Source organism: Lethenteron reissneri, chromosome 18 (genome assembly GCF_015708825.2).
Source record: "Lethenteron reissneri isolate LAM-NWPU_2019-01 chromosome 18, ASM1570882v1, whole genome shotgun sequence".
Classification (NCBI taxonomy): Eukaryota; Metazoa; Chordata; class Hyperoartia; order Petromyzontiformes; family Petromyzontidae; genus Lethenteron; species Lethenteron reissneri.
This window is the reverse complement of record NC_083796.1, coordinates 13,750,200-13,764,161: the sequence shown is the minus strand read 5'-3', so window position 1 is coordinate 13,764,161 and position 13,962 is coordinate 13,750,200.

Below are 13,962 nucleotides of genomic sequence, written 5' to 3'. Positions count from 1 at the left end.
ACCTCGCCTGGTATACTGGAGGTCGTGAATGTGCCACGGTGGCTAGGAGATGTTAACTACCTCGCCTGGTATACAGGAGGTCGCGAATGTGCCACGATGGCTAGGAGATGTTAACTACCTCGCCTGGTATACAGGAGGTCGAGAATGTGCCACGGTGGCTAGGAGATGTTAACTACCTCGCCTGGTATACAGGAGGTCGTGAATGTGCCACGGTGGCTAGGAGATGTTAACTACCTCGCCTGGTATACAGGAGGTCGCGAATGTGCCACGGTGGCTAGGAGATGTTAACTACCTCGCCTGGTATACAGGAGGTCGCGAATGTGCCGCGGTGGCTAGGAGATGTTAACTACCTCGCCTGGTATACAGGAGGTCGCGAATGTGCCACGGTGGCTAGGAGATGTTAACTACCTCGCCTGGTATACAGGAGGTCGCGAATGTGCCACGGTGGCTAGGAGATGTTAACTCCCTCGCCTGGTATACAGGAGGTCGCGAATGTGCCACGGTGGTTAGGAGATGTTAACTCCCTCGCCTGGTATACAGGAGGTCGCGAATGTGCCACGGTGGCTAGGAGATGTTAACTACCTCGCCTGGTATACTGGAGGTCGTGAATGTGCCACGGTGGCTAGGAGATGTTAACTACCTCGCCTGGTATACAGGAGGTCGCGAATGTGCCACGATGGCTAGGAGATGTTAACTACCTCGCCTGGTATACAGGAGGTCGAGAATGTGCCACGGTGGTTAGGAGATGTTAACTACCTCGCCTGGTATACAGGAGGTCGAGAATGTGCCACGGTGGCTAGGAGATGTTAACTACCTCGCCTGGTATACAGGAGGTCGTGAATGTGCCACGGTGGCTAGGAGATGTTAACTACCTCGCCTGGTATACAGGAGGTCGCGAATGTGCCACGGTGGCTAGGAGATGTTAACTACCTCGCCTGGTATACAGGAGGTCGCGAATGTGCCACGGTGGCTAGGAGATGTTAACTACCTCGCCTGGTATACAGGAAGTCGCGAATGTGCCACGGTGGCTAGGAGATGTTAACTACCTCGCCTGGTATACAGGAGGTCGCGAATGTGCCACGGTGGCTAGGAGATGTTAACTACCTCGCCTGGTATACAGGAGGTCGCGAAAGTGCCACGGTGGCTAGGAGATGTTAACTACCTCGCCTGGTATACAGGAGGTCGCGAATGTGCCACGGTGGCTAGGAGATGTTAACTACCTCGCCTGGTTTACAGGAGGTCGTGAATGTGCCACGGTGGCTAGAAGATGTTAACTACCTCGCCTGGTATACAGGAGGTCGCGAATGTGCCACGGTGGCTAGGAGATGTTAACTACCTCGCCTGATATACAGGAGGTCGTGGGTTCGATTCCGACCCTGACGCCTGTTGTCAATTTGGAGTTTGCGTGTCTCTCTCCCCATGGTCGCGTTGATTTTTCTCCGGGTCCTCCAGTTTTTCTCTCCGCAATGAGAAACATGCGTGAAGAGCATTTGCCTGCTATACATTTCCACGTGAATAGCCACTTCGTTGGGCTATCGTTTGTGATAGACAGCCCGCTTTCTGAGAAAGAGCTAAACATCTCAGTGGGCCCTACCTGGTCAAATTAAAACGAGAACATTCACAACACCCGGTGGGATATTTTTGTAATTTCTAAGAGATGCAAGCACGGCCTTTTATGGAATTACAAGGCAACTCCACAAACCCGCTCGTGTGTATACGATTCGATTTCCACTCGACGCACCCACTTCCTGCGCAGTTCTCTCGCTTCAAAGGGGCAATTCAAGGCGTCGTCTGCAAACAACACGCCACGGCATGGAGCGAGCTTCCCCCAATTGCGTAAAGGGTGCTCCACCCTCTATTGATGGCGGGGGGGACAGGCGGTCGCGACAGCCGTCGAATGTTCCAGGATATGATCTTCGACACGATCACCCGTGCCACATATTTATCCAGCGTTTGGGGTCTCGTCTGTGGCGCAAGTAAGCACGGTAAGCGTGCTTACGATAACGCAATGGAAACAATCGTGTCAAAAGAAAAATGTTTGCACAAACCACGGCTTCATTTCTTACGGATTTATTTTAAGAAAATTCCATCAAATCCCAAACTCCCAGAGCCTCTTGCCATTCGCGCATAACGAGGCGGTGATGAAGAAGTGATGATGACGTGGACGTTAAAGGAGCTTTTCCTACAATAGCCGCGTACCTGTCAGAAAGAATGATGCCCATCTCGCATCAACGCGCCTATGGGGCGAGTCTTTACACGCAGCAGCGGACCAAACGCGTTGGTGTCATTCGGAATAGGAACGGTTTTTTGTTTTACACTGTCGGAATCCGATGAGCTATGAAGCTCCTTCTCACCACAGATGTCCAGTCGAGAGCCTCACCCATCGCCACGTGACGCCATCACGTCGCCGTTACGTGCGACAGGCACCACGCCTCGTCACCCGCCACCAACCAGCAAGCCTCTCTCCGATTAACGCGTAACTCGCTACCCTGACGCACGCTCCAAGCCGTGCCCTTACACTGTAGTTCACACACGTTCACGAGCCATCCAATTCACAGCGCTGCAATTCAATGCCAAAGAGGAGAAGGGCATTGCTGAGACCTGGGAGTCGCGCAGGAGATGCGTTCAGCATCGATGCACCAATTCGCGATGTGCAGGAATCGGCGAGGCTCGTTGAAGCGCCACGATCGTCCGCTGAGTTTCGTCCGGCGCGGTGAGTCAGAGAGAGAGACACGTGCACATTTGGGATCGAGTCAACTGCTGAACCATAAAAGCCAAACAACAACAACAACCTCAGAGTCCAGCCCACTGCTAAATCTATAAATCTTCCATTGTCCGTTATTTAACAGGGTCACAGTTGAATTGTCTCTTGAATCTCGACGAAATCTAGCCGCTGGTGCTTGTGGCCAGGTCTACTTTCTTCGCCATATCGCTGTCAGGCAACTGTCAGATCTGTGCTTTTAACTTTTTCCACTGCACACAGCAAGGAAAAAAAAGTAATGGAATTAAACAATAAGACTTTTGCCCAGCATTGCAAAGTTACAGGTTGACAACAATAACAACAACTATTGTACATCATGATATCACTGGTCCTTTAATGACAGCATCACTGCTGAGGAAAAGTTATTAATTCCCTACTGACATTCTAAATTAAACTATTTTTTATTTTACCAGATAAGACCAACTGAGCTATATATTTATTTTTCAAAAGTGAGTTGGCCGCAAATGATAGCTCAACGAAGTGGCTTATCACGTGGACATTTACAGCAGCCTCATTACTCTAAACGCGTTACGTTGATTTTAAATGTGGAGTGAAAAACCGGCGGACTCGGAGAAAAATCCACACCACCACGGAGATAGAAAGAGACATACAAACTTCAAATATACAGCAGCAGGCGTCAGGGTCGGGATCGAACACACGACCTTCCTGTATACCAGGCGAGGAAGTTAACATCTCCTAGCCACCGTGGCGTCCACTGGGCGGTCGTTGTGCGAAGTGAATTGTCGACTCCACCTAAAATTGGCTCAGCGACAAACAAATCTGGTCGCAGGCCAACCGATTTCCCTGCGGCATAATCACCCGCAATGGGCCCAATCGCGTGAGATCTAAGGGGTCAAAGAGGGTTCAGCCTGGATAGGTGTGCTTGGATGGGCGACCACTAATGCACGCCAGGCTGTGATCGACAGACGGTTTTGTGTTGTGATGTGCCGACCCACGCAGCAGGATAAATGAGTTCACCGCAGTCGGCTGCTCGCTCGGCAGGTCACGTGCGGTGGGGGTCACGTGTGGGGGTCACGTGTGGGTACTCGCACCTTCTCCACGACACTTCGCCCATGTCGACGTGGAGGCCAACGACCCTCTAAAGAAGCCCTCGAGGGCTATCTCGAGTAGGAGGCCCTTCGGCCAGCAGTGGCCCGATCGAGCACTTACAGGGGCTGCGCCTTAACCTTGTGTTCCGCTTCTATGACGCCCCCACGTCTCTGCTCCCAGACGCCAACGCCCCAAAACCGCAATGGCGCTCGAATCAAATAATTCTCAAATAGCCCCCAGGGCCCACTCGGCTTGGGGAAGCCCTCATCCAACGATGGACCGACACGGGAATGGGCCGTGCAGATCGTCCCCAGGCACGTCGCCACGCAGCTGGTGGCCTGCAGAGCGGCAGTGCCGGGTGACACGGACGGAGCAATCGCTGCCCCCAGTCGCCCTCCCCACCATTCACCTCGCTGTGTCTCTTGCCTCCTCCTTCTCCTCCTCCTCCTCTTCACGCCCCAGTATCATGTGGGTTCAACTCTCCAGCACACGCTGATATACTCGTAACTAACTGGCACGTTTCGTTGACGTGACAAGACAATGCTAATTGGCCGTGTCGGGTGGTGGCGGGTTTAACGACACCACATTTATATTTACGCGATCTAACCCCCAAAAAAAAACTTTATGGACCATATACTTGTTATACACGGTATGTTGAACTTGTGTGGTTCATGTATCATCATCATCATGCAGTTGACAACAACAGAAACCCGGAACTTTCAAAATCTCGGTAGGAACTCTGTGGTATTTCCCCAAGGATAGCAGCTGCCTCGACGAGCAGGACGATTCCTGCTGGGGAGACCTCGGGACAGGTGGCAGAGCCCCAATGCCGTCACCCATCGCCTCCGGCACCGTCCTCGCCAGGGAGACACGCTGCTGACACGGGATAATTCGTGCCGCTCTCTCCCAGCTGAGGGCTTCATAACCCCATCCCTCCCTGCCTGTCTGCCTGCCTCCACCCACCAACTAACTCTGCGCTCAGGCCGCATCCCGCGATGAATTTATGCAATTAGGGGCCTCCATAAATGACGTCACGAGATTTTGGACTATTTTGGACCCCCCCCCCCCGCTCGTCACACGGCGTCACAAAAAGTCAGACCCCCCCGCAAATATGACGTCACAAAGCTCTGCCCCCCGCCCCCCCCAAAACCATATTTCCATTTTGAAAATAAAACATGCTTCAAATCGCTTTAAACTATTGTCATTGTAGTGCGTATTTAATGTGGCGCTGCACCCTGATGTTGTAGGAGCCCCCCCCCCTCGTACTCACGAGGGGGGGGGGCTGCGTCATCATGAGGGGGGGCTGCGTACTCAGGAGGGGGGGGGGCTGCGGTGAGCGGTGGGACAGAACGCACCGCAGACACCATCGGAGCGGAAACTCGTTCTGCTTTGTCTTTAACATTTTTTTTAAAAGTGAGTTTAACATTCACTGCGTGTGCCCCCTAGGCCCCGGACACCGTCAATCTCGAGTGGAAACTCGTCTCTAGAGAACCGCTTGCTGCGTTTCGTGCTGTTTTCCTTCGCCCTGCGCCTCCGATTCGCACGGTTGGCTACGTACGGTGCGAAAGAAGTTCAACAAGGTCATCCCCCTGGGCTGCTGCTGCCACCGCTCTCTGGAGCTCGCTCTCACCGCCTCCCGTCGTCTTCCACCTGTGGGACAGATGCGCGCAGGCGGTGCAACTGCGCAGGGGCCCATTGTGCGTGGCCGCCAGGAGATGGAAATTGGCCACGCGAGAGGAGAGAGATCGCCACCCCTTGCACCAGGAGCCAGGCCTATCACGACACTGACTCTGCACTGTCTCTCTCTGTGTATCAGTGTATGTCTCTCTCCCTGTATCTGTGTGTTTCTGTGTATCTGTGTGTGTCGCTGTGTCTCTGTGTATCTCTCTCAGTATCTGTGTGTGTGACTCTCTGTGTATCTGCGTGTGTCTCTCTGTGTATCTGTGTGTGTGTCTCTCTGTACCTGTGTATGTGTCTCTGTATATGTGTGTCTCTGTGTATCTGTGTGTGTGTCTCTCTTTGTGTGTGTGTCTCTCTCTGTATCTGTGTGTGTCTCTCTGTATCTGTGTGTGTGTCTCTCTTTGTGTGTGTCTCTGTATCTGTGTGTGTCTCTGTGTATCTGTGTGTCTCTATCTGTGTGTGTCTCTCTTTGTGTGTGTCTCTCTCTCTGTATATGTGTGTGTCTCTATCTGTGTGTCTCTCTCTGTATCTGTGTCTCTCTCGCCTCCGCTGCAATCTCATTGGCAATGCGGCTTGGCCGTGGGCTTGAATTACAACCCCGCTCGCTCACTCGCACACAGCCCGTCGCTAATCAAATGCTTAGCAACAGCAACCCAATTGAGAAGCAGCAGGGAGGGCCTCATCATCTCAATCCCAGCGATGGAACGGCGCAAGTCAGTGGCGCAGTTATCGAGTGCGCAGGTGGTGCAACTGCGCCGCGCCCAGGTTTGCTGCATGCCGAGGAAGAGAAGGGGATGTTTGGAACGGGGTCCCATCTCATTCCTTGCACCAAAGCCCGTGGCAGCCACCACCTCCAATGAACACAATCTATGAATACTGTGCATTGTAACCATTTAAAGCCCCGAAGAATTGAAACGCAAACTGTTATCACTCAGACGCAGACTAATAACGCTCTTAGTCTCTTAATTGTGGCGCCACGGTGGCTAGGAGATGTTAACTCGATCGCCCGGTCTACAGGAGGTCGTGGGTTCGATCCCGACCCTGACTGCCTGCTGTTGTATATTTGTAGTTTGCGTTTCTCTCTCTCCCCGTGGTCGTGTGGATTTTTGTCCGGGTCTTCCGGTTTTCCCCTCCACATTTACAATCAACATGCGTTGATTATTAATGCTATAAATTCCTACTCGATAAGACCACCTCGGTTAAGCTATCATTTATACTAGCCAGGTATCTTCTGAAAAAGAGCTATATAGCTCGGTGGACCTTACCTGGTAAAATAAAGAATCGTTTTTAGTTTTCGATTTAAAGCTTTCGTGCACTGCAGGGATTCATGTTCTTGGTTCTTTCGGTAAAGTCACATAGAAGGGAAATAATAAATAAATAAAAGCAATACAATTTTTATTTGTTTAAATATAATTTGTATTGTTTTCTTTATTAATAATTACATAATAAATAATAAAACAATAAACATTTTTTAAATCAAATTTCTATTGTTTTATTATTTATTATTTCCCTTCTACGTGACTTTACCGAAAGAACCAAGAAGAATAGTTTTAGTTTAATCCGTGTGCAGACAGATGAGCAGACAGCGGTGCATTGTCTGTGGGGCTTGTCAGAGGCTGATTCAGCCTGGCGTGCCCAGACACGCTGATCTAGACAAACAAATGTTGCAAACATAGACACCCCGAACCATCAATCAATGCTGGGGCCCATTTAATGGACACTCGGAGAATGAATGAATGGCACATAACGCAACAACGAGGTGAGCTCGGGTTAATTACAGATGTGACGACGTTTCGTGGCGGCAGTAATGAGGCCTGGCAATCCGTGCCGGAGTCGGCTGTGCGAGGTCAACTGGGAAGCGAGTGCGGTTGTGAGTGCCTCGTGGGAGAACCCCGTGGGCGCATCCCACGTGAATCCCAACAGCGGTGAGATACGCGCCTTACAGAGCAAGGTCGCTCAAGCACACACACACAGAGAGTTCATCTTCTTGGTTCTTTCGGTAAAGTCACGTAGAATGGAAATAATAAAATAATAAAAATAAAACATAATAAAATAATTCTCACGACGTTTCGGCCACAACGCAAGCAGCCGTCCTCAGGTGAAGACCAGGTCTGTCGGGGAGACAGCGTCTGAAATTCAGTCTGAATTTGGCCGAAACGTTGTGAGAATTATTTTATTATGTTTTATTTTTATTACTTTATTATTTCCATTCTACGTGACTTTACCGAAAGAACCAAGAAGATGAATCCCTGCAGTCACGAAAGCTTTAAATCGAAACACAGAGAGTTGTTTGCTTACATTACACTGGTCAACAACAACAAAACATTTTTTTCTGGCCTGGACTTTTGCAGCTGTTTTAGAGGGTGCTGATTCCAAATCTGTTCTCAGATTTGCTCTATCACATCTCATTTTTAGGCTATCAGCATACCCCATTTTCATTGATTTTACCCGAAATTAACTCTGTCACTTATGATTGCAAGTTGTTGCGAGTCAGTGACTGCTTTAGTGTTACAATATGGTGCTGTATTTTTAGGATAGTGTGTTTATAATATAATTTTATGTAGATATCCACATTCATTTAATATTTTTCTTCTGCAGTTTTGATTGAAAATGCAATATTTGATATCTCAAAAACCTGATGTGATAGACAAAAACTAATGCCAGATTTGGAATCAGCACCACAAAATTACCTTAAACCCGTTAGCATACCATATGCCAGAAAAAGTGTGTTGACCAGTGTTATTCTTCTTCTCGTGGTCGTATGGCGGCTGATGTAGATGCAGAGCATCAACTTACAATTTCACATTTACAGCTTTATTTTGGTGATTTTGAAAACGGTTTGGTTTAGCCACGTTTGTTTGTTGTAGTACAAAGTTAGCCTGATAATTTTAATCTAAATTGTCTTATGGTTGTTATTGTTTGACTCGCATCTCACTGGGATTTTTGCACACAGCGTTGAAATGCGGTGTTTTTTTCTGGAAGACTTTGCTGTTTTTTCCTGGATTTTTCTGTTGCGTGTAGTCACTTTAAGATGTTTCATGTTTTTGTTTGTTGCGGTTGCACCCGAGTCAAGAGCCGCATGGCTCACAGGGCTATTACCTAATCAATGCAACTGAAAACTGAAACATTCAGGTGGTCAGGCGGAGATAAACCGCCGCAGGAGTAGCGCAGTGTATGACCGTCGCTCTCGATGCCTCTCTTCGTATTCGTGGATCTGGGCGATGCGTCGTGGGACGCCGTTACGGTCTCTTCTCGATTGACCCACGGTCGCGTTGCTGCCATTGTCTTTGCGGCACGATGCGTTACTCGTCTAGAGCAGTAGTTCCTAACGTGGGGTGCAGGCACCATGGTCTGCTACGCGGTGCGAGATGCCCTCTCTGGGGGTGCGAAACATGGCTCGATTTATTTTTTAATAAGGTAAATCACGCACGAATTCAGCTCGGGCACGTAAGTGCAACTTACTTTGTTTCATCACACCCTACGTGTGTATTGACATTGTATATTTTTAACGATTGAGAAACAAAGGAGTGCAGGCTGCAGTAAAAGTTAAGAATCTACTGCTCTAAATTAAACCCATGGATCGTAAGCTATCGGTGTCTCTGAAGAGTCACCCACGTTGTAACTCGACAGGCGATCGACTAACTGTGGTGGGCCCACTTCGACTGCCGGGTGGACAGCGGTTGGTGGTGTTTTTATTTTTAATGAAACTAGCCCCATTGTTTTTACTGCCGCGCCGAGAAATGGAACCGATGAGCTCTGGTTGGCACGTCCAGTGTGTATTTAAGACCGAAACAAGAGGACTTCTTCACGAATTCTGGCTTATCGCCCGATGAAACTGGTTGTTGCAATCACCAGCGAAGCGTCGTACTCGAAGTGTACACGCTGTGGGTTTACTCTCCGACACGCCGGTGTGCTGAAGCAGTAAACTAATTGGCACGTTCTGTTTACGTGACAAACCCATACTAGTTGGCTGTGTCGGGTGGTGGCAGGTTTAACGACACATTCATACCATTGGAACCTCCTTTGCCAGTAGCAAAATATTATAATTTGGTTTTTTTACCCTTTTATCTGCCAACAAAACTGACACCTTTTTTTACAAGGAGTCATGTTTGCATTGACCACAATACCTGCGGTCGGAATGCAAACAAAAAACACAACTCTGATAATGTATGCACTGTCCTTGAAATTGATTGGTCCACACCCGGAGACAGCTTTTCTTAGAGCCTAATCTCACATGGTGTTGGACCAGATGACGCCATAATAAATAAAACACTTTATTATAGAGCAATCATTGAAAGGACGTGATTAACCAGGTAAAGTCTTAACCTGCTGTGATGTTTCCATCCTTCCTGCCAATGTTAGCTGACTCTCTGAGTTGCATTACTAGGTTGAATGCCTTTGTATTGACAGGCTGGATGTCTTACTCGATCTGCCACCGAAGCATCATTGACATGCTAATCTCTCACAATACAATAGCCACTTCCACAGCCTCAGGGAGACCATCTCTAGCCCTGCCCTCTTACCCTGAGTGGACTCCCATCTCAGACCTATACAAGACCTCGTTTCAGTAGCTTTCTCGCTCTCACCTGAAGACGATTGCCTGTGTTGCGATCGAAACGTCGTGATCTATTCATTTTATATCTACGTGACTTTACCGAAAGACTCAAAAGAGTATGAATTCCTGCAGTCACGAAAGCTTTAAATCAAGATTATAGATAATATTGGTACGAAAGCCTACCACGAGTTAAACTGGCGTCCAAAGTGCGTGAACCATTCCACCAGAGCAAATCGTGCGAGGCAATGAAACAAAGAATAAACACTCTTATGCATGCACAATAATGTCTCTAATTAGCACTTTAAAACTTGCATTTTCAATCTCCCAGAGCGTCCAATAACAGTCGCTGCACATCTCTGTTCAAATCAACACCAACCTCTGTGTCGCCGATTAAATTAAGAAGTCTAATCTAGACAGTGGGAATTAGTCTGGCTGGAGGCACTTTCACTCCTCAGTCGCCGGCTCGCTCAATTACGCCGCGTGAAGTGTGACACACACGTGACGTGTGTCACACACGTGACGTGTGTGACACGTGACCTGTGTCACACGCGTAAAATGTGTCACACACGTTGAGTGTGTGACACGTGACCTGTGTCACACACGTGACGTGTGTCACACACGTGACCTGTGTCACACACGTGACGTGTGTCACACACGTGGAGTGTGTGACACACGTGACCTGTGTCACACACGTGACATGTGTCACACACGTGACCTGTGTCACACGCGTAAAGTGTGTCACACACGTGGAGTCTGTGACACGTGACCTGTGTCACACACGTGACGTGTGTCACACACGTGACCTGTGTCACACGCGTAAAGTGTGTCACACACGTGGAGTCTATGACACGTGACCTGTGTCACACACGTGACGTGTGTCACACACGTGACCTGTGTCACACGCGTAAAGTGTGTCACACACGTGGAGTCTGTGACACGTGACGTGTGTCACACACGTGACGTGTGTCACACACGTGACCTGTGTCACACGCGTAAAGTGTGTCACACACGTGGAGTGACACACGTGAAGTATGCCAAACGCTCACTCCAACCGCATGCGTCTTTTGCTTTCCTAGAAGTTAGAATTCCACGAATAAGCCGTGTTGCACATTTACAGGCGCTGCTGATTCTATATATTTACATTTTTTTCTAAATCTGTTAATCACCCCACGTGCAGGCCCACGCCACCGTCCACTCTGCTCGATGAATGAGAGGAGTACAGAGAGATGCCCCCCACACTTCCGATTAGCACGGTTCGGCTACGTACGGTGCAAAGGAAGTTCAACATACACACATGCATACACGTGCGAAGCAGCGTGTCTTCATGTAATCCTCCGACCACCATAAAACTCATTGTGTGTCGTTGTGGAGTGTTGTGAGTAAGAGCATACAACACATTCCTGCGGAGGGAGCTGGTAGGAACGTTGGGTTGCACGGTCAATGGCCAGGGTCAACGTCGGCGTGGTGTATTCCGCAAATATGCCCGACTGTGAGGGCGGGCACAAGCCGGCGTGAGTAGGTTAAACGTTGAGTTTTATAAGGGCACCATGGGGTGACCAGCCCCTCCCCACCCAGCCCAACCCCTCCCACCCTCCACCCAGCCCCCACCCAGCCCTATCCTCCCCACCCAGCCCCTCCCCACCCAGCCCCACCCAGCCCCACCCAGGCCCTCCCCACCCTCCCCACCCAGCCCAACCCCTCCCACCCCCCACCCAGCCCCTCCCTCTCCACCCACCCCCTCTCTGCACGACGGACACAATAATCCCTTGTGGGCTGGTGTAACCAGGAGGTTCCAGTATAAGCAGATTTAGTTCTGTATGTGCGCACATATACACGCATCAATGAAGCATTTAGCCCACAGGCCTGCCTATTGGCTCCCCAGACCAATGTTATCTGGCGACATTTCCTTAAGCGAGCAAACTCCATAGGCTGGGATTCGACCTTCTGGGCATTGTCAGCAGAGTGGGCCGATTGTCACAGTGACAAAAGGCATTTTTCCCATATCGGTCTCTCCACGTAGAGAGCAAAACGTGCCTTCCTGACGCGGATTGGCCACACGCGGGACTTTCTGAGTTTGCGTGCGTTAAGCCACTGCTGCCGAAACAACATCGCGCCGAGACGGAATGTGTGTGTAGTGACGTAAATGGTGTCATCAGGGTGTTGGCGACTGTTACAGGTGTGCAAGCATCTCTCTAGCACCAGAGTAAGTGCGGCATGCCAGCCAGACCTGGGGGGCATAGTCCTGGTGATGGCCTGAGAGAGAGGGCAAGGGGGGACGTGGCAGCCCGAGTGGGACACGTGATGCTGGGTCGAGATCCTTCGGGAAAGATCTCGAAGGGGGCGTGATCGAGGGCGGAGCGAGGCCAGGCTATACGGGGGATCTTTGTGTGTGTAGGAGGGAAGCAGAGATTCCCGGAGGAAACCAACGCAGAACAGGAGGGGACATACGCACTGCACAGAGAAAGGCACCCGTAGTCAGGAATCGAACCTAGGGCCTTTTTGCTGCGATGATATCTGTCAGTGTGGGGAGTACAGCTCATAATACAAGTACGGTACAACTGTGCATGTACCGCATCTATCTGTAAGACATGTTTATGCATTAGAACCAGAATTTGTTTTTCCATCCTGGAGAAATCCGATGAGCTATGAAGCTCGTTGTCACAGGGGTGGGTCAGCAAGTTACAACAACAACACACACAATACAACAACACGATAAGGAGTGCTTGCAGTGCTCGCAGCAAGGTCAACACGTTTACAGGTTAAATGAGACATCGACAAAGCTTCCAATTATATGACACTGGGTCCTCTCCATCAGTAATTTGCTCGCTGTGGTTTCAAAGCAACATTCACCTTCCTTTACTTAGCTATCCGGTATTCACATTTGTAAGTATACACGATTGTCAATTTTTTGTAATTCAACATGGTCTTCATTTGTTAAGTGTGCAATGTTTTTTTTTACATTCTGTTGGGCGACTGGATGTAATCCAGGTCACCCTTGCAAGCGAGGTCGTGCATCATCATGCGCGTTGCCTCATCGTGTCTGTCCATCATCTCGGGGATAAATAAAGGATAGCACGACTTTGCCTACGACGGTGAAAAAAGTGGCATTCGTTAATGCACGTGGGTTGAACTATGCCCTTCCATATCGGGTTGCATTCGCCCTGTATTATTAGAATAATTTACATCGCGCTATTCAAAGCGAGCAAAGTTCTGGCCACGGGCGCTGTCGTCTGCAGCACACATTGCATGCACGCAAAGTGCGCATGATGCTGCGAGACGAGTTGAGTTGCCAAATCTGAAAGGAACACCTTGTTCCCGCGCCTTTGTTCGGGTTCGTGAAGACAAAATAAAACATTTGCGGGGCCGGGCTCGTGTGAGTGCGTGGTGTGTGGTGGTGGTGTCGGTGGTGGTGGTGTCGGTGCGTCTTGGTGTGATTCAATTTCCGTGGGTAGCGCAGAGGTTGAATCGCGCTGCGTTGCGTAACCCCGGCGAACCAGGTTCGAATTCCGCTCGTGGTCAACACCAGTGACGATTATCTGAACAGGTCCTGGGCGTCCCCTGGGTCGACTCGGCCTAAAAAACGAGTACCTGGTGCCATCTGTAAACGTGTGCAAAAATCTCCACTGGGGAGACAAAGGCGGCCGGGCGTGGTGCCGACCACCCACCCGGTCGTGTGCCGCTTCATCAGGTTGCTGCTACTCGCTTGGTTGCTGCTCGCAAACAGCACTTTCCCCAGCAGTCAGTTAAGGCTACACGGGTGACATTTGCCTTTGCATTTCAGCTCACTATCCATGCCCTGCAGTTAATTTTATAGAGTAATGACATCCACCTCGTTCGCTCCCTCCTCCTCCCTCCCTCCCTCCTCCTCCTCCCTCCTACTTCCTCCCTCCATTCCTCCTCATCCCCAACTCGGCAT